Here is a 20,387-nt window from a genome sequence, read left to right on the forward strand (position 1 = left end):
CCCTCCGGCCACTGGTTTCCGCGCCCGTCTCTCGCGCCGTGCGGTTAGGGACGGTGTCGCGTCACCCCGACCCCGGCTCTGTCCTGAGAACAGAGGCGGTACTGTCCGCGGTGGGACACGACTGGGGAAGAGGAGGAATTGTCCCTGGCCCCCGTGGGGGCAGAGACAGCAAGGAGCACAACCGTCCTCAAAGTGACAGATAGAAATCTGAATCCTGAGCAAAAAATTAAAGCTGCCCAAGTTAGCAAGAGCTTCCTGATAGTTTCCAAGTTTTCATGGCAATTGTGCTGTTAGTTTTCGTTTGATTTTTTTTTTTTTTACAAGTTCTCCGGTTTTTGAAAAGGCACACAATGTTTGACAGCCAAGTAATCAAATCTAGACCCAGAGAAATACAAAGTAATTGCAATAGAAAGAAAGGAATGAATAAAACAAAATGGGGTAGAGTAGAATCACCAGAGCAAAATCTTGTTCTAGTATTTTTTGGTTTTCCACTTTTACTCAGGCAGTTTACTTTAAAATGTTTTTTTGCATGCTCCATTGTTATATACGACTCAAATAGCAAAATTAATATCTTGCTCCTGCAGATTGATCTAATAGCTACAAGGCTTGATACATACTGGTTGGTTCCTGCCTTGACAGAATCTGAGGCCTTCAGAGTGAAGAGACTCAGTGTCTTATGAAGAGAGTAATCTCTGCATGTTTTGTTTTCTCAGGGACATCCCTGGTGCAAACTGCCGGTCCAGTCTGCGATGTATTGTCCTGACAGTGCAGTGGCTACAGGTCAAGAACACTTCATAGGACTGCTGGATTCTGTCTCTCATTTGCCATTTCCTACACACACACACACACACACACACACACACACGGCCAGGACATAGATCAAACAAGTCATCAAGACATAAGATCTGTATTTTGGGGTCTGTTTTTAAAAGGATATCTGGTCTAGAAAATCATTAAATTTAACCTTAGCCAGAAGATCGGAGAGAGACTTCACCCCTTTCATGTGACTACAGAGCGCCGCTAAACTTGCTGTGAAATTAAAAATTTAACTCAAATAGCTAAAGAAATTAAAGATTGAAACTCAATATGCACACATGTAAAATGGCTTCGAGGAAAAATTATAAATTTGCATTCTCTAATGAGTTTTGGAGATATAAAACACCTAAAACCAGATAGCTGAGAAGCTTCAAGTCTCTAGATTCCTACCTAAGAATCCACTGAGACTTTTGAAAACATATTTCAAAATGTGCCATCAGGCTATCAGACATGTTTTGACTGAAATGACCTAATACTCAAAGGAATTGTGTTAGTACATTATACATACAAAGTCTTTCTCCCCAGCATCAAAGTCACTCCTTGGCACTTAGCAGATATTTGAATAAATAATAGCAGATCAATAGTAGAATGTGTCACACATAGGGTTAAAATTAGAAAATAAGGAAAACCTACACTGTACAGTGATAAAGCCATATGTGGGTGTCAAGAAGGAAACAGGAAAATTCCAAGCCTGAGCCTAGATCTACCTAAAAACCTTTTAATATTATCCAGAGAGCATTTGCCAAGCATATCTCCCTACAACCAAAGTCAAATGAAATCCACACAAAACTTACTGGCATAGTCGAGTGTTTAGAATATGAATTATACAACTAAACAGGGATCATGTTACAAAATTCCAGTTCAGGGCTGGGGATTTAGTGCAGTGGTGCTGCCACCTGCCTTGCAAGCGCAAGGACCGGATCCTGGTACCAAACAAACAAAGGAGACAAATTCAGCAAAAGCCCAGTTCATTAAATCAACAAACATTTGTTCTCTGCCTACAATATGTAAATAACGAAGGTAAAGATGGAGGAGGAGGGAGATACCGACTTGAATACAATATGGTCCTTGCCCTCAAATGGCTTATAATCTTAGGACATAACGAGCTCGAGCAGTTATAAGAGACAAAATGAACTGGGCACAGTGGCACACAACATAATCCCAGCATTCACAGCGGCTGAGTCAGGAGGATCACAAATTCAAGCCTAGCCTTAAGTTCCATGTCCAGTACCACAAAAAGAAAAACAATGAAAGGCAAAATGAAATCAAGTTTTATTCAAGTTGGTTTAGAAGTCATATAAAGGTATAAAGGGAAAAATAATTTATTTGGGAAATTAGAAGACTGCAGAAAAGTGCGCATTTAGATGCCCCTTAAAGAATGAATGACCAGGTTGGGTGCGATGGCGCACACCTGTACTCCCAGCCCTCAGGAGGCACAAGAAGGAGGATTGCCCAGTTAGAAGCCAGCCTGGGCTACATAGACCCTGTCTCAAACAAACAAAAAATGGAAGACCAGAGGGCTGAGGACGTAGCTCAGTGATAGAGCACTTGCCCAGCATTGGACAAGGCTCTGGGTTCAACTGGTAGCACTGAAAACAAGAAAAGATTTTCCAGGCTTGGAGTTTAGCTCCGCAGTAAAGTATCTGCCTAGCATGAGGCCCTAGGTTCAATCCTCTATAACACAAAAGGAAAGAAAGAATGACATGTTTTCAATAAACATTAAAAGTAAAGTAGCAATTCCAAATCATCCCAGACAAATAGTGAGATAATAAACCACTTTAAGAATTTGAGGACAATTACCACACACTGGAAAGCAAACTACAAAGGCCTAAGAACAAAAGCATTGAACTTGAGAGAAAAAAGGAAAAGACTGTTGCCTCCTCTCTGGGATCCTAACACCAACCCTACCCCCACAATCCTGTCAGCACGGCTTTAGGAACTGGGGAAGAAAAGGAAAAAAAGAAACCGGCAAAGGCATATTTTAGTTTCAAGGAGAGATGCTGTCGTCAGTGACAAGGCCAAGTTCTAAAAGGCCCTTCTGGCGAGGGTGGAGTAACTCGGTATTTGCCACACAGACACCGCTCTTGCTCCCAGAGTCACTTGGCACATCCGCTTCCCAGCATGCCCTGAGCCTCTGTCATTATCTATTCCCCCCCTGCTCTGGGTGATGAACTGCTTAAGGGCAGAGACCATGTCTTTCCTGTTTTCAGGACACCCGAAAGAGTGCTTAGTCTAGAACAGGTATCAGTAAGTGATGAATAAACAAAACATTGCCACCTACAATCACTGACATACTCCCAGACTGCCTGTCCCTGGCAGTGTATTATGCCAAGTGCCTGAGGCATAGAAGTCCTTAAAGACTTTATAATCTATATGCGCAGATAGTCCACATGCATATAAGAGTAAACTACAAAATGAGAAGCACTTGCTGCTAATCTAATGCATGAAGAATGGATCACTAGTGATGTTCAGGAGAAACAGTTAACCAAGGTTCCATTCAAAGCAACCCAGAGGAGTATGGGTAGGCACAGGATGGTCACCCAAAAGACTAATTGGAAATCAGCCTAAAGCACTGCAGATCCCACAAGGGCTGGGGAAGAGCTTCTCCGTGTAGAATTTCTCTCGCAGCTGTCTGGCCAAGAAATAAACTAGACTTGATCCTTATGAAGGAAAAAAAAAAAAAAAAAAAAAAAAAAAAAAAAAAAAAAAAAAAAAAAAAAAAAAAAAAAAAAAGGCCCCAGAAGACCCAGAGAGCTGCAAATGTTGCCACCTAGCGGACAGGTTTCATAACATCAGAAAGATAATTCTTGGACAAAACTGTCCAGTTGAATTGAGGGTTTCAGGGCCAACAGATTGAAGATTAAACAACAACAACCTGCTGTGAAGCACAATATACTCTTCTGAAGAAATTACCCAATCAAAATATATGCAAAAGACATCTAGATGAAGCTGACATCCTTGCTGTGCTCTAGGATGCAACCATGTGATGATCTGATTATTCACTTTTATCTGCTGCTATTCAAGACTGGTATTATCACAGAAGCATGGTAATTAACAGTGTGGAGGCCACCAAAGTCCCCCCAGTCTGGAAGGTCCCAAAAGGCTGTGCCAATAAGAACTGTTTTTAAAATCATACTTGGGACTGTGATTTTTTTAATTTGCTATTAGCACCTATTAATTGTACATACTAATGGGGTTCGAGGTGATAATCCCATCCATGTATATAATATGCACAATCAAATGAAACTTCCCTTTTACCTCCCATCACCCTTCCCAATAACAGTAATCACTATCCTACTTTCAAGCCGATGATTTTTAGTTTTCATTATGAGAGCATTCGGTGTTTGTCTTTCTGTTCCTGCTTATGTCATTTAATGTCCTCCATTTTCATCCATTTTGCTGCAAATGATATTTCATTCTTCTTAATGGCTGAATAACCTCTCGTGTGTGTGTGTGTGTGTGTGTGTGTATGCGCATCCTACATTTTCTTTAGCCATTTATATGTCGGGAGCTACGTTTTGCTGGATAGATCACTGTTAAGAAAGCCACACTTTTTCAAGATACAGATGGAAGAGCCAGGGATTTAACTCAGTGGCGCTGCACCTGCCTCGCAAGAGTAAGGTCCTGAGTTTGATCCCTGGTACCAGAAGAAATTAAAAATATACAGATGGAAACTTGTATTGATTTCATCTAAATTCATTTTTACAGGAAAGTAGATATTCCTGTGGTAAATTAATTTCAAGCATGATACACCTTGGACATCATAACACAATATACAGTCAGCGTTGGTAATTGCTCAGTGTGTGATAAATTAATGAAACATAGCATGTGTTGATGGGAAATACAAAGAGCCTGTTCTGTCTTCTCAGCAACTGAAATGATCTTGATATAACCTTTCAGTTAGCTACTATCCTTGTAAACATTTCCACCTGCCATTTAAACTTAAAGTGCAAAAGGGCTAGTAGCTTTTCAATTTCAAATAAATATAAATTGTCCCTCCTGGCAACAAAAATGAAAAAAAAATCTCTCTTGTTTTATCTTTCCTTTCCTATTGTTTAGATCTACCAAAATCTATTTGAAACACAAAATTTCCATGAGACCTTGTGGACAAATGAAATGGAGCTTGGAATAAGAGATGGAGAGTGAGGAAGTTTTCTGTTTGTTGGTTTGTTTTGTTCAGCTTAGGGTTTGATAAGGCTCAGCACAGAACTGTTAGACATCTTATTTCTATTTAATTATTATTGTTTTTGAGAGAGAGTCTTGCTATGTAGCCCAGTTTGGCCCTGAACTCCTGTGATCAAATGATCCTCCTGATCTAACCTCTTGAGTGCTGGAGCTACAAGATTATGGTGTGTGCCACTATTCCTGGCTTTCTCTACTTAAAATTTTGATAGTTTGGTCCCTGTTGACTTTTTGCACTAATTGTGATTTTTTTAAAGCATTGCATTAAAATATTATTCATCTCAATTATTGAGGGGTTTTTTTACACTCTCGAATGTTGCACCCAAAGCAAGTGCCTCCTCACATCCAGGCCATGGTGTGGAAGGTGTACATGAGTCATGCATGTTGTGATCCAAATATAGAGTGTTTGAATTAGAATTGTATTAGTTGAAAACACATTGCCATTAATCTCCCTCCCCTGGCTTTGAATATACTTAATTCACCATTCGTGCCACTTTCTGAAGGAATTCTGTAAGTCCTCTTTTGTGAGTGTCTTTACTAAATGTGATTTTTTTAAAAAAAAATTAGTGAACGCTGCTGCCGTGTGTCATCCAATAGAAAGGCAGGCTTGTAATAACATTGTACTGTGTCCTCACCCAACTGATTCACCAGAGCCGGCAACTTCTGGCTCTTTCCTAAAGTCAAAATGACCATGAAAGGTAAACATTTGGAATCAGTTGAAGACGTCCAGGGCAGCTACAACAGTGCAACTAGACACAAAGGGAACTTCCAGAACTGCTTCAGAAAGTGGCAGAAATGATGGTGGTATAAGTGTGCTCACGGCAAGGGGGACTCTTTTGAGGGGTTAAAAGGCAATAGGTCTTTGGCTTTAATAAATTTTTTAAAAATGTATTCACCGTACTTTTCAGTCATACCTTGTACAAATGGAGAATTGTCACTCTAGAGAAGGAATTACAGCTTTAAAATATCTATTATTGCTTCCTGTAGAAGTGGAACAAAAAACTGAGCTGAGAAGCCATTGACTGTCCAAATGGAAGCAATAAAAGCTTCCATAGGTTCCTCAAAAATACATGGTATTGGGCTGGAGATTTAGCTCAGTGGTGCTGCTTCCTGCCTTAAAAGCACAAGGTCCTGAGTTTGATCCCTGGTACCAAAAACAAACAAACAAACAAAACGTGGTATCAGGGCAGGGTATTTAGCTCCATGGTTCCGCTACCTGCTTTGCAAGCGCAAGGTCCCAAGTTCAATTCCTGGTACCAAAAAAATTAATAAATTTAAAAAAATTTTTAAATGGCATCAGAAAATTAAACAAAAGAGGATGATGGGAAAAAATACAGTTTTTAGGTTCTCTACTTGGCTTAGTAAGAAGCACAGACAGGGATTTGCAGATGTGACTCAAAGGCAGCATGGACTCTCGGTCCAGTCCCCAGCACTGTGGGAAACCAACCAAAGACTGAAGATGTCTGAAAAGCCAGGTGACCAAGGGAATTTCTTTGAATCTAGGAATTATTCCTTAAAACTAAAGCCTATGGAAAAGCCAGTCTATAAAAGGGTTAGGGCACAAACAGACTGAAAGGGAGCGGGGCGAAATGGAAATCACCACTCCTCTTCCCTCAGGCCATTTTCAAACGCTCTGCATTAGTAGTTTCCTGCACCTTACGGAGGGCCACCCCTAGAAGGGCTAAACCTTGATCCAGCTTATGCAGCCAGCACATGGCAAAGGCAGGCCTAGAACTTAAGTTTTCTCATGTTTTCTTTTCCTAATGCTTATTCCTTTAAACTGAACTAGTAATGGGGGAAGTTTTATTTGGGCTCTAGATCTACTGGCTTCTGTCAAAATGTGGACTCAGGATGGGTATTGTCAGTAGTACAGTGCTTACATGGTATGACTGGCACCCTGGGTTCAATCCCCAACAGTAGAAAGAAAAAAATTGTACTCGTGTGTGTGTGTGTGTGTGTGTGTGTGTGTGTGTGTGTTACTGGGGATCGAATACAGGGCCTTCACACTGAGCTATATCCCCAGACCTTTTCATTCTTTATTTTTAGACAGGCTCTCATTAATAGGGCTCTTGGTAAATTGCCCAGACTGGGCCTGAACTTAGAATTCTCCTATCTTAGCCTCTCAGAATGCTGGATTTCAAGTGTGCGACACCACTGGGTGTCCTCATCTTTTTAGAAAAGATCAATATTCACTTCATCTTTTATTTATTCTCAGGAAATCCATAACCCTCTGATAATGCACCCATTGCTCTGGCAGAAGGATTTGCATTTCCAACCAGATCAGAGCTCCAGGTGAAACAGTGGTCCCATCCTTGGCTCTTAAGATCACACAGGAAGCTTTTAAATAATACTGGAGGCTGGAATCTCACCCCAGATATTTGGCCTTAATCGGTCTGGTTTGGGGTTTGGTATATATTTAGTATTTTTTTATGTCCCCAGGTATTCCACTGTGCAAACAAAATTAAGAACAACCAAGTTACAACAATAAAACTAATGACATGTGTAGGCTTTAGTCCGTAGGTGGATAATGCAGTCATAATTACCAACTCCACTTGGGAAGTGAGTCCAATCTGGGATGCTTTAGTCCCTGGCTAGGTCTCACCTGAACTAAGACAGCTCCCTACCCCTAGTCCCTGTCCTTCAGAGCCCACTATTTATCCACTACCTCAAATGAATAAATAAACTACACGTTCAGCACTGATTTTAAAAGTTCAAAGTACCCTTTTTTAGGGGGTTTTCATAAAACCCACCAGTCAGTGAAAAGTCTACTTCATAGCACATCCAAATTATTCCAGTTTTTCTTTTAACAGAAATCCAACAGACACTGTAGTTTAAGTGTATCCCAGGTTTGTTCTGTATGTGTTCCTAACACTTTGCTGTGCAGAGAGATACTAAACATTCTTTTTAACTCTCATCTAGGGGTGTAGCTTTCACAAAGCAAATACAAATTTTACTGGCTAAACCTTCCTTTTCGTTCACAGAGAATCCAAGGGAAGACTCAATGCATTCAGCTTTAAGATTAGACCCCAAAAATAACCTTTTGCAGAGGTCAAGGGGAAGGACATTACCAGCTACGTGGGGAAGGGGATTGCACATTTGGATGTGGTGGCTCATGCCTGTAATCCCAGCACTCCAGAGTCTAAGTCAAGAAGATTTCAGGTTCAAGGCCAGCCTGGCTAGCTACATAGGACGTTCCAAACCAGCCTGAACTACAGAGCAAGACCCCGTTCTAAAAAAGATAAAGGTGCTCCTGAAGGATTTAGAGTCCAGTTTAATGCCTACCTTGTCATGCGCAGGCTATGTGCTCCACTTCTGCTACTGACTTGTAAGGAAAATTCTGTAAATACAGTGCATTTGAATTGACTTTTTTTCCATACTGGGGATCAAACTCAGGACCTTGTGCTTGCCAGGCAGACATAGTGCCACTGAGCTACTTCCCCGACTGAACTGACTTTTTAAATTAAGATTCAGATTGAGTAAAGGTAAAACAGTTTCCCAGGAACCTTCTCAAACCATTCACTGTTTAAATCCACAGCCATCACACATCATCTCTCTTGGACTCTATGTCCTGCCAAGTGATTAGTATCTGAGAGTCCAGAATCACCCAAATGTACCTAAATTACATTAAGAATTTACCTGAGGTACTTGCCTTTCGAGATTTTAAGTAAAGCCTGCCTGGAGAATAATGAGGTATGTGGTACAACGTCAATGAGATGGGCGCATTGTTCAGATGCCTGTTAGCTCTGAAATGCCATCAAAGCCATGTCACTGTGCCAAAGGTATTTATTTCAGTGTACATCTTTCCACGGGGATGGGCACAAGACTGCCAATCCCTCTGAGTGCAATTCCAGGACTACAGATTCTAAACTTCTTCCAAGGCAGGAGTAGAAAAAGAGAGGTTATCTGAGGATTTGCGAATCATTCTCTTCTCGGCTCCATGAGGAATACTTCATTGTTGCTTTGATCCAAGACTGTGGATGGCTTGGGAAGTTGATTCCCCTGTTTAGAAGGCAGAATACTGGTAAAGAAGCAGGAAAATAGTAGGTCTCCTCAATCATATTCAATTACTTTAATTTTTTTGGGACACATTTTTCAACTTAGTAAAATAGATATTTCTTCCAAAAGCAGCCATTACATCATTGAATGACCTAGCCTCAAACCCTTCAACCTAACTACAGGGACCACACCTGACACATCTTAAGAACAGACTGGTAGACATAGTATTAGGGTCACAGGAGGAGGGAGGGATATAGTGGAGGCAGCTCATGCTAATTTGTTCACTGAGTCCTGACAAGATAGGTCCTGCTATGGTTTCTGTCTTGGAGGCAGGTTAGTATTCCACAGCCTCCAAGGACTACAGCTACAGGGCTTGCGGTTCAAGTGACTCCATTCATTTACCTAGTCCATTTTTTCAGGCATTAATTCATCCAAATCCCAGTTTATAACAAGGCAGAACCTGGAACAAGGAAGAAGTCTGTGGTTGGAAAGACTGGAGTTAGAGGCTGGCCACAAGGCAAGAAGATTGGCCCCTAGCTCCAGCTCCTAGAACAGGCCACGTCCCCTGAGAGATGAGGTTCAAGGAAGGTTAGCAGGACAGAACTCACGAAGGCTGATTGAATCAGGTCTGCATCAGAGTGCCCCGAAGCTGGCCCTTAGAAAGCAGGCTGCAGCTGTGATGTCCTCTGCTTGTGCTGGAGCCAGGATGCCCGTCCTTGCTTGCACGAAGCTCCTAACGGTGCTGTTTGGAGAAAGCTGGTAAAGGAGCATGAATTGACAGATCTTTTCTTCCCTCAAGTGGGATCAACTAGTTCTGGACTAATTTAAAATCAATTTCCAAAAACTTCAAAGTTAATCATTTCTAGCTTTTTCTTCTATTCCTCATGTAAAAACTTTTTTTGGACAAATGAAAAATCCAAAGCAAAACTAAACAAAAACAAACTAACCAAAATCCTCAAATGGATATACTGTTCTAACGCTTCACAAGTTGAGTTTTTTTAGTCATGAAATTTTTAAAGTATGAATATTGCTTCCGGGATTATATAATATTCATCCTAGAAAAACGTTTCTAGAACCTCCATATTTTGTTTTGTTTAATAATTGTTACTATGCAGTGATGGGTTTTGTTAAAATTTTCTTGTCAAAAAATGGAAGACCAAAAAAGAAAGAAAAGAAACCTGTTCTGAAACCTGAGGATACTCTGTTGTAAAGAAAAGACAGGCAGGCGATAATCATCTCGAAGCTGCAGTATAATAGTTGAGACCAAAGTGGTACTGTGTTTTTATATTTTATAATGTTTTATTATTAGAAAAAAGCACATGCTTATTATAGAAAATTTGAAAGTACAAAAAGTATAAAGGAGGAAAGTAAAAGTACCCTGAAGCCCAGCAAGATAAATACTTTGCTATATAATCGCTTGTCTATTTTCTATGCAAACTAAACACATTTTTCTTTTGCTGGTACTGCGGATTGAACCCAGGGGTGCTCTACCACTAAGCTACATCTCTATCCCTTTTAAACTGTTCCAAATTTTGAGACAAGGTCTCACAGAGTTATTTAGGTTGACTTCACACTTGGAAATCCTCCCGCCTCAGTAGCTGAACTATATGTGTGCACCACTACGTTAGCTGGATATAAAGAAAAATGTAGCCAGGATTAAGTAACAAAACATTTTGACTTACTCTTCTTTTTACTGCGTAATGCTTTTCTCTTACACTTACATATTTTATAATATGGTGTTATATCATCATATAAGTATTTGGTAATTTTTATTCAGCTTTCTTTTATCAAATTCAGTTAAGCATTGATTTTTGTCTCACTATTTTAAATAATACCATCATGAACATTCTTATACTAAATCTCTGAATTGTAGTCCAACTAGAAGTGTAATGAGTCAGGATGAAGGTTTCAAATCATTAGAACATTTTTATGGGCATGTTTCAAAACAGGAAATTTGCCAAACCGGGGAGAAGAGAGTTGTATTTCTTCATCTTAAACAAACTCTAATTATTAACACCTGTCAGATCTCACTCTCCTGTCTTAATATCTCCTTCCTCCTGGGGTGTCTACTTGGGAAGAAACACCACCTGGTAACATAGGGAAAACAAAGAAGCCAAGGCCAGTGACCTTAGGACACTTGGTGAGCGCCGCAGGTGCTGTCTGGTGCTAGGACGAGCAGAAATGCAGTGCTGTGGATTAGCTCCAACCTTGACAGGGACAGCAGCAGCCTTAACCAGACAGGGATATGAGAGAGAAGAAGCCAAAGTAGGCCGTGCCATCTAGCAATGGAAGAAGCCAGCTGACTGGAGTCCAGGAGTTCTACTGAGGTTGGCAAGAGCTATACTTCAGGTCAGTCTATACGGTCAGCCAAGGCCAGTGCTTAGAAGGAATGACCCCCTCTGCAAGAATGCATGGCAAGGGTTAGACAATGAGACAGGAAAATAAATTTGGGCCTGAGACCATGCTCACAGAAAGAAAAAGTTACGATGTGGCTGGGACTCACATCAGTGAATATATGAACTGGAGAGCACAAATTAATTTTAGTGGACGATATCACAATTACACTGGGCTAGGATATGCTGCAAGAATAAACAACTCATGAATCAAAATAATGATTTCAAACAAAAATTTACGTCTTTCTCAGGCCACATGTGCATTACCTGTGAGCAGGAAGGCTCAGTCTACAAAGTCTTCACTCTGGAATGCCAAGCGAATGATCTGTCTGTATGCCTATAGTGTGGCAATGGGGAAAGAGGGTTGGAGAGTCTAACCTCAGAATGCACGTGCTTCCCGCTGGGAGGGATGCTTACTTCTGCTCACATTTCATTCACCAAAGCAATTCACTGACGGTGCTAGCTTCAGGGACCATGCGATCAGAAAGAGGGGAGAACTGGATACCTCAAGGAGCACTGGCAGTGGTTGCCGGATAATGATCAACGCTCAGTTTTTCAGAGGAAGCCCAGACTTCTCTGGAAACCTTGGTGGGACTTAAATCTTGGCAGACTGGGAGTCCTGTTCCAAATGAGACCTTGAGGGCCAGGGATGCAGCTCAGTGGTTCCACCGCCTGCCTTGCAAGCACAAGGACCCAAGTTCGATCCCCGGTACCAAAAAATAAATAAATAAATAAATAAAACCAAATGAGACCTTGAAAAGGTAAGGCATGCCTTGGTTGGGGTTGATTCAGAGGGAGGGAGTGTAGTTAGAGCTGCTGCACAGCAGCTGCTCCATGAGCTCATGGGACATAGAAAACTCTAGCCTATCAGGCCACCTTACCTGTGCCTCAAAGTTACAATTTAAGATAGTTGTTGGCAAACCGATCGCCTCCATGCAGGGTTCTTGTAATTCAGCTCTTCTGGGGAGGAAAGCAAAAAGCACACCTGTGTGTTCAAATGTACAACAGTAAATGTCAAACAACTGAATGATATTATGAAGCACGTGTATCTCAGACACATGGGGAAGTTTAAGTAAAGCAAGTTAAACACCAGCATGTCATCTTTCTCACAAGGACAAAAAACAAAACAAAACAAACAAAACACCAAAAAACAGAATCTTAGCTTCTGGAGGAGCTTCTTAGACTTTACATGGGCCATAAGGTCTTGTAGACCACCTGCTCTACTACGGGGACCAGGCAAGGCAAAGCTCCTGGCCTTCAGCAGTCATGACCTCCTGCCAGCTAAGTGAAGGAGAAAATATGTAACCACTGATTTCAGACATAGTTAAAACAATGGAGTGTCTTTTGAGGCTTCAGAAAAATGCTACTTTCACATTCAAGTTAACTAGAAAGTAGCTTGTGGTTTTCTCTCCATAATAATCTCTTCTGAAGAAGAGGTTTGTGACTTACATGTAGCTTATCTAGAGGGAGGATACAGTCAAGTAAATATTGTAGAAATCATTTGTTTTACCAAGACAACTTACTAATGTCATATCAGTACACACAAAGGGTGTAAGCTATAAACATTCTCCAACATAGGATATATTATTGCTAATTAACAGTACACAGTGTACAAGCCACACTTCTCAACTGATTTACATGGACTTGAATTACAAAAACCAGTTTCTTAGACAACATCACACTTACTGTATTTCTTGTAAGGTAAACTGACCACAGAAACATGTGCTTCAATTTCCATCCAAAAGGGGATCATTTTACTAGCCATGAGCTGCAAAATAAAGAAATCTAAAAATTGAGATTCCTTGCAATGTTTTATTTCCTTTTCCAAAGTTAAAAAAATTCAACTACAAGAACCATGATAGGGCAGGGGATTAAGCTCAGTGGTGCAGCTGCCTGCCTCACAAGCACAAGGACCCAAGTTCCATCCTTGGTATAAAAAAAAGAAAAAAAAAAAAGAAAAGAAAGAAAGAAAAAAGAGCAAAAAAGCAAACAAACAAAAGAACATGATAATTCTCTCTTTTCAAAGATGTATGTATTCTAAATAAAATTTCTGACAGAGAAAATATAAAATTAAAATTACTGGGAAAACTTTTATAATTAATTTCTTACGAATCTTTGAAAGTCTTTCAAAGAGAAAATGCCACAGACATTCCAACAACTCAATTAATTTGACCAAAAGTAAAACCTTATAATTTACTTCAGTTTTAATTAAATCTTCATGAGATAAACATCATTCATACTAGAAAAAATAAAACCCTCTCATAATAAAAGACTCTGGCCATCCCATGCTAACTTGCAAAACTGGGGAAAGTAAAGTCATGTCTTCTAAGTCCTTATGTCCTATGTCAATTCATGGAGAACGTAATTGTAGTTAGGAGCCTGAATAAGTTAAAAAGGCAGAAACTAACATTTTATATGGCTTTGTACTTTAAAGACTTAATAGTTTATTAGAAAAGATATGGTGGCACATGCCTGTAATCCCAGCTACTCTGGAGGCTGAGACAAGAGGATTATAAGTACAAGGCCAACCTGGGCAATTTAGTGAGTCCTTATTTCAAAATAAAAAGTGTTGGAGATGTAGCTCAGTGGTAGAGTGCTTGCCTACTTGGGTAAGGCCCTCAGTTGGTTCAATCTCCACTAATACCACCAAAAGGAAAAAACTGAGGTTTTAAAATATGGTGAATCACAACCAAAAATTAAAAATTGCACACATTTAAATGACTAATACACATTTATTCTTAAAAATGTGTTGTAATTTGAAGGAGATGGTCCTTATTTATCACATTCTTAGCTAAAGGTTTTAATTTTTTCCATTTTTGGTGTTTTTACAAGGAAACTATTTTAATTTTGATCTCCACATTGCTAGATAACCCCTCCTCCTACTTTCTCATCTTGCAAACTGTAAAAGTACATTTTGGTTGATGAAGATTTATGTTTTTAAATTGTCAAGTATTGGTAACAGTGTGAAGAAAGGGGCATGCTCTTACAAATTGGCATCATTTTTCTGGAAAGAAATTTGCCAACAGTTTTGTTTTAAAAGAAATGTACATTTTTTTAACCCTAGTAATGATATATCTAGGAATTTATCTAAATAATGAAAGTAGGATATAAACAAATATTTATTTGGGGAGTCACTTACCACAGTTAAAGTAGACTACATAAATCTGGAAATAATCCAAGAGTCAAGTATTAGAGGATTGCCTAAATACATTACATTGTAGCTGTATAATAGAATATGAAGAAACCATAAATAATCATACTATATAAAAATACCTAAAGGGCCGAGGATATAGCTCAGTGGCACAATGTCTGCTTGGCAAGTGCAAAGTCCTGAGTTTGATCCCCGTGCCAAAAAAAAAAAAAAACCCAAAAAACAAATAAACAAAAAACTAAAGATAATAGAAGATATATAATGTTAAATAAAATACTCTGTTGAATGAAAAAGCAGGTAACAAATTGTAAAAAATGACCCTAATAATGTTTTTCAAATACACACACACACACACACACACACACACACACACACACACACACACACACACTGGAAATACAGTATGTGTTGGAAGGATATGCACCAAAATATCAACTATCAACAGCTATATCTCTGGGAAAGGGGATTATGGATGACTTTTACTTTATATTTTGTTTTTGTTCTTTCTCCCCCACCCCTTTTTTTTACTGGAACTGGATATTGAACTCAAGACCTTTGCACTGTATATCCCCAGCCCTTTTGTGTTTCTTTTTTGAGACAGGGTCTCCCTAGGTTGCTCAAACTGGGCTCGCTCAAACTTAGAATCCTCCTGCCTTAGCCTCCCAGACTATACAGATGTACCACTGTGCCTGGCTACTTTTTTTTTTGACTTTACATTTTTTGCTTCTTGTATTTGTATTATTGTTTATTTTTGAGATGGAATCTCCCAGTGTTACTGCTAGTGGCAAACTCCTGGCTTCAAGTGACCCTTCCACCTCAGGCTCCCAAGCCTGAGCTTATATTTTTAGAGTTTCAAAATGAGCCTATTTTATTTATGACTATATTAAAGGTCCAATAAAATTTTTGAAATTATATTAGGTGTATAACAATGTACTTTTAAAAAATTTTTTTAATTTTTAAATTTTTGGTACCTGGGGATCGAACTCGGGCCCTTGCACTTACAAGTCAGGCAGCCATAACAATGCACTTAATGTGATTGAACCATACATTTAAGATGATTAAGTGATAAATGTTATACATTTTTATCAAAATAAAAATATATATATTTTATATATTTTAATATATCTCAGTAGTTCCACCATCTACCTTGCAAGTACAAGGACCAGAAGAGTTCAATCCCCAGTACCAAAAAAAAAAAAAAAGATATATTTATAAAATCCAGGTAATGTTAGGACTTTTTAGTACAATCCATGAACTGAAAAGTTGGACTTTATTAAAATTAAAACATTTGCTCTGACAAAGACCTTGTGGAGAAAATGAAGAAATAAGCTAGAAATTCGGAGAGAATGTTTACAAAATATGTATAAAGAACCAGTAGCCAAAGTATATAAAGAACTCTCAAAACTTAACCATAAGAAAACCGATAATTCAATTTAAAAATAAGCAAAAGAATTGAAATACCAAATAGTATATAGAAATGGCATGGGCCAGGGATTTAGCTCAGCGGTTGAGAGGCTTGCCTTGCAAGCGAAAGGACCCGAGTTCAATCCCCAGTACCAAAAAAACAAAACAAAACAAAAAAAGAAATGGCAAATAAGCTTATGAAAAAATGCTCTATATCATATTTCACATAGGAAATTCAAATTAAAGTGAGATAAGACTTCAGAATGGCTAAAATCCAGAACACTGACTCCAGCAAATGCTACAATGGTATGGAGCCATAAGAACTCTTATTCTTTGCTGGCAGGAATGCAAAATGGTGCTATTGCTTTGGAAGACAGTGTGGCAATTTCCCACAAAGCTGAAAGTCGTCTCACCATGTGATCCAGCAATGTTCTCGTTGGTTTTTGTACAATACAAGTGAGCTGGAAAATTATGTCCACATAAATGTTCATAGAAGCTGTATTCATAATTTTAAACTTGGAAGCAACCAAAATGTCTTTCAAGAGGAGAATGGTTAAAATGTGGTATATCCAGACAATAGAATATTATTTAGGACTAACAGATAATGAACTATCAAACCAGGCAAGTCATGGAATAGATTTAAATGTATATTATTAAGTAAAAGAAGTATATCTGAAAGGCCACTTATTCTATGATTCCAAACATATGATATTCTTGAAGAGGTAAAACCATAAAAACAGTAAAGAGTTCAGTGTCATCTGGGGTCTTGGGGGAGGGAGGGAGGAATTTGGAGGGCACAGGGGACTTTTAGGGCAATGAAATTATTCTGTGATATGTAATGGTGAAAACGTACATTTGTCAAAACCCATAGATGTACAACAGAAAAATGAACCCTCATATAAACTATGGACTTTAGTTTATAATGATGTATCAATATAAAAACCAGAAAAATTACATCAAAATATTATGTACCCTGAAAAAATATAATTCAACAAAGTGAAAATCAGTTGTTTCTAAATGCAATTCAGCTGCTTATATATTCATTTCCATAAATATTTTTTCAGTTTCTTAATTTTTGCATGGTACTTTATGATGTCTGACAGAAATCTCTGGAAATTTTCAAGCAGATAATTCTCATATGTAAGAATGATTTGATCGCTGATTCAATAAAAGTTCCAAGTCTCATCAATTTTATATTTTGATTAAATAATTTCACTACATTAATAAGTAGTCCATATGTGGTTTGGGAAACTGATTTCTAAAGAATCTAGTAAATGTTTCTGTAGAAACCAGGGGCAATACTTCACTCATATGAATAAACCTTAATTAAGCACTCTGTCATTTCTGATGATAGCATGGCTTTGGGAAAAGGAGAAAATGAGACGCTAGTGGTATTCACTGACATAAACAGCTGTGTCTTCTGGGGAGACACACAGACGGACATGGCTTTTCTCAACTTGGACGGGTCAGCTTAAAGTGATGTTGGGACTTTAATACTGGCCCTGGATCAGAGGGCTCCTTTAACACACTAATAAAGGCAAATAGAACAAACTGCCGTGTCGAGAGTGCTTGGCTAATTCATTGAGTGGAACAGTACAACTGTCCTGGCTTGTGTCTAGATGTCCTCTGGAAGCCTACTGAGGTCATAGTGGGCCTTTTCAGAGGTGGTTGGATCTGGAGTATGTCATATTGGGATCAAGGGTGTGTGATTACTAAACCAGTCCACTGACTGGCTTGGAATCGTTCTGGGTAGGATTAAGGGTGCCCACTGGGTGTGAGTGCTATACAGCCTCAGGATGGGTAGCCTGGATATAATATAAGGGATAGGCAGAGATTTGCTTGTTGCTGGACCCTTGTTGCTTGCTGCTTTGCCTCTTCACTACTATTTTGCTGCCTTCTGCCTGCCAAGAACTGTTTCTCCTCTGCCGTGCCACCCTGCCTTGCAGCCTGACAAGTATTGTTTGTTTGTTTGTTTGTTTGGTATCAGGAATCGAACTCAGGACCTTGTACTTTCAAGGCAGGTGGCGGCATCACTGAGCTAAATCCCCAGCCCCAGCCAGATAATTATTGACTGAAATCTCTACAAACTGTGAGCCAAAATAAACCATTCCTCCTTTAACTTTGGGTGTTGGGTATCTGGTCTCAGAAAAAGAAAAAGTAACTAAGACAATAACTAAAGGAGCTCCCTGGCAGCACTATTCCTCAAAGACACGTGGGGTCATAGGCTCCTAAGTTGCAGTAGAACATCATCCATCAGCTAAAAATATGAGAGTTGGAGTTCACTTTTTTCTTTTTCTTTCTTTCTTTTGTTCTTTCTTTCTTTCTTTTTTTCTTTCTTTCTTCTTTTGCGGGAGAGTATACAGGATCTCACTATGTAGCCTAGGCTGGCCTGGAACTGGTGATCCTCCTGCCTCAGCCTCCAGATTGCTGGGGTTACAGGTATGTGCTACCATGCCTGATTTGTAGTTCCCTTTTGAAAGAAGCTGGATAGAGCCAAGCCCTTGAGGGAATCTCTGGCAAATGGCATGGAACTGTGACTAAGACTCCAGTCCTCTCTGAGAACCTGGGATAGAATCAGGCAATCGAAGCAGAAAGTTGCTCCTTTCTTTGCAGCAAACACAGTAGCCCATGAGCCCACTACTGATATAAACTGGACTTGTGAATTCACTACTGTACTCCCAAGTGACTTAGGGACTGCATGAGTTTGTCTGTCTGGACCTTGATAAACCTTGGATTGAGTACTGGCACCACTGGCACCTTTATTTTCATAGGTTTCTCTTTGTCTGATGTTAAAATTCCAATTTAGTGATTAGCACTCTCATGAGAGCAGTTATTCTCTGTAGGTATTACTCATTAGGACTCAGCCTTGCCTGGAGCTATATGTTTTGAAATGTCAGGTACTTTCTCTTATACATTGGCAAGACTTCCGACTTGTTTGGTGTTGCAATCAGGTAGTTGATGTTTTAGATCAGCAGATACTCAAATCTCTACCCTATAGGGAGTGCTGACATTGGCATGAAACAGCTTGTTAAATCTGGCATTCCACCTTGCACCATGAGCCTGCTAAACAAGACTATACAAAGGGAAGGTGCATCATAGCTTAAAGTTACAGAATAGCACAGCTGGAGGAGATACTAAATATCTAAACTTGCATTCTCGTTTTACTTATTATCTTCTTAAAAGATTAAAGTTCTGGAGAAGAGAAACTGTTTTATTTATTTCTACCTAATCAATGTGATTAGCTTTGTTTCCTTTTCTTCTTTTCTTTTCTTTTTTTCCATACCAGAGATTGAACTCAAGACCCTCACACTGAGCAACCTCCCCAAACCATTTTATATCATTAAGTTTTAAGACTTCCAAAACGCATCACCAAAGTGAGGGTTGTACTTAATTGCAACTGGATGTACTTTTCCTCTGGGGTCAAAGCCTCCTTCTTAAACACCACGACCAAAGTATTGTTATGCAGGTTCCCTCAGGAAAGATGAATATGGTTAATTTATTCTCCTGGTCAACATATTGTTTTAGTCTCTTTGTAACCAGGTGTCAATGTTTTGTTTCTAAGTATTCAAACCAGACATGTGGACGTGCCTTAACCAGACCTCTAAATTTCCATCATCCAGCATGAACCTGGCCATCGATGGCATAACTTCCATCTGTTATTGAGGTCAAAACATGTATTGGAGAGGTTTGGTTGGCACACAGATTCCTCTCTCCTGGGGCCAATTAATGGTACCAGAGGGAGATGCACACAGATCTGGCAGCAAGTGAGATGTACCAGTTCACTCAGCCAGATTTTGAGGCTGGTTCTTGTGACCAGCACCCTGATTGCAGTGAGGTCCATTTAGCCCTCAGAAATAGAGGGCACAGAAGCATCCTGCGCCAGCATCCGCTGGGGTGAGCCGCGGACTATGTAGTGGAAACTGGTAGTGGATCTTGCAAGGGGATTTCGTGATACCAGCTCCTCTGTGGAGAACCTGAGTCCCTTCCTGTTCCACAGTGGCTTTCCAGCCCACATAAGCTGAATTTTTAAGAACTGATCCTTCTGGTGCCTTTTCCAATTTAAATTGTGGCCCACTCTAAAGCTTTCACCAGGATCTTCGTGCAGATCTTGGAGACGCCCAGTGACGCTCCCAAGGCTGAGGGCAGCAGGATGAGGCTGAGCACCAGCATCAGCCCAGTGGACAGGACCTTCCCAGCAGGTGTGTGCATGCTGAGGAAGAGATGTAAGACAATAGCTGTCCCTGACCAGGCAGCCTGGTCAGAACTCAGGGAAGAGATGCCCTCCGGAAGCCAGGAGCCTCACAGGCATTTGCTTTACTAATTTTGAACCTCTGAGAGAGGATGCCGCACTTTCATTTCCCCTTTTCCAGAAGGCTCCTCAGCTTTAGGAAAATTTGCTCATCCCTCAGCCTATTTGTGATAGACAGCATTCTTTGCCCACAGTC

The 20,387-nt window shown here is 39.8% G+C and overlaps 1 pseudogene; it reads right to left on the minus strand.

Moving 5' to 3' along the window:
- Positions 1-19,289: 19,289 nt before the first annotated feature.
- LOC117283847 lies at positions 19,290-20,151 on the minus strand (annotated as a pseudogene).
- Between the last annotated feature and the right edge of the window lie 236 nt (positions 20,152-20,387).

Source organism: Fukomys damarensis, unplaced genomic scaffold (assembly GCF_012274545.1).
Source record: "Fukomys damarensis isolate Sample0158 unplaced genomic scaffold, DMR_v1.0_HiC HiC_scaffold_31, whole genome shotgun sequence".
NCBI classification, from domain to species: domain Eukaryota; kingdom Metazoa; phylum Chordata; class Mammalia; order Rodentia; family Bathyergidae; genus Fukomys; species Fukomys damarensis.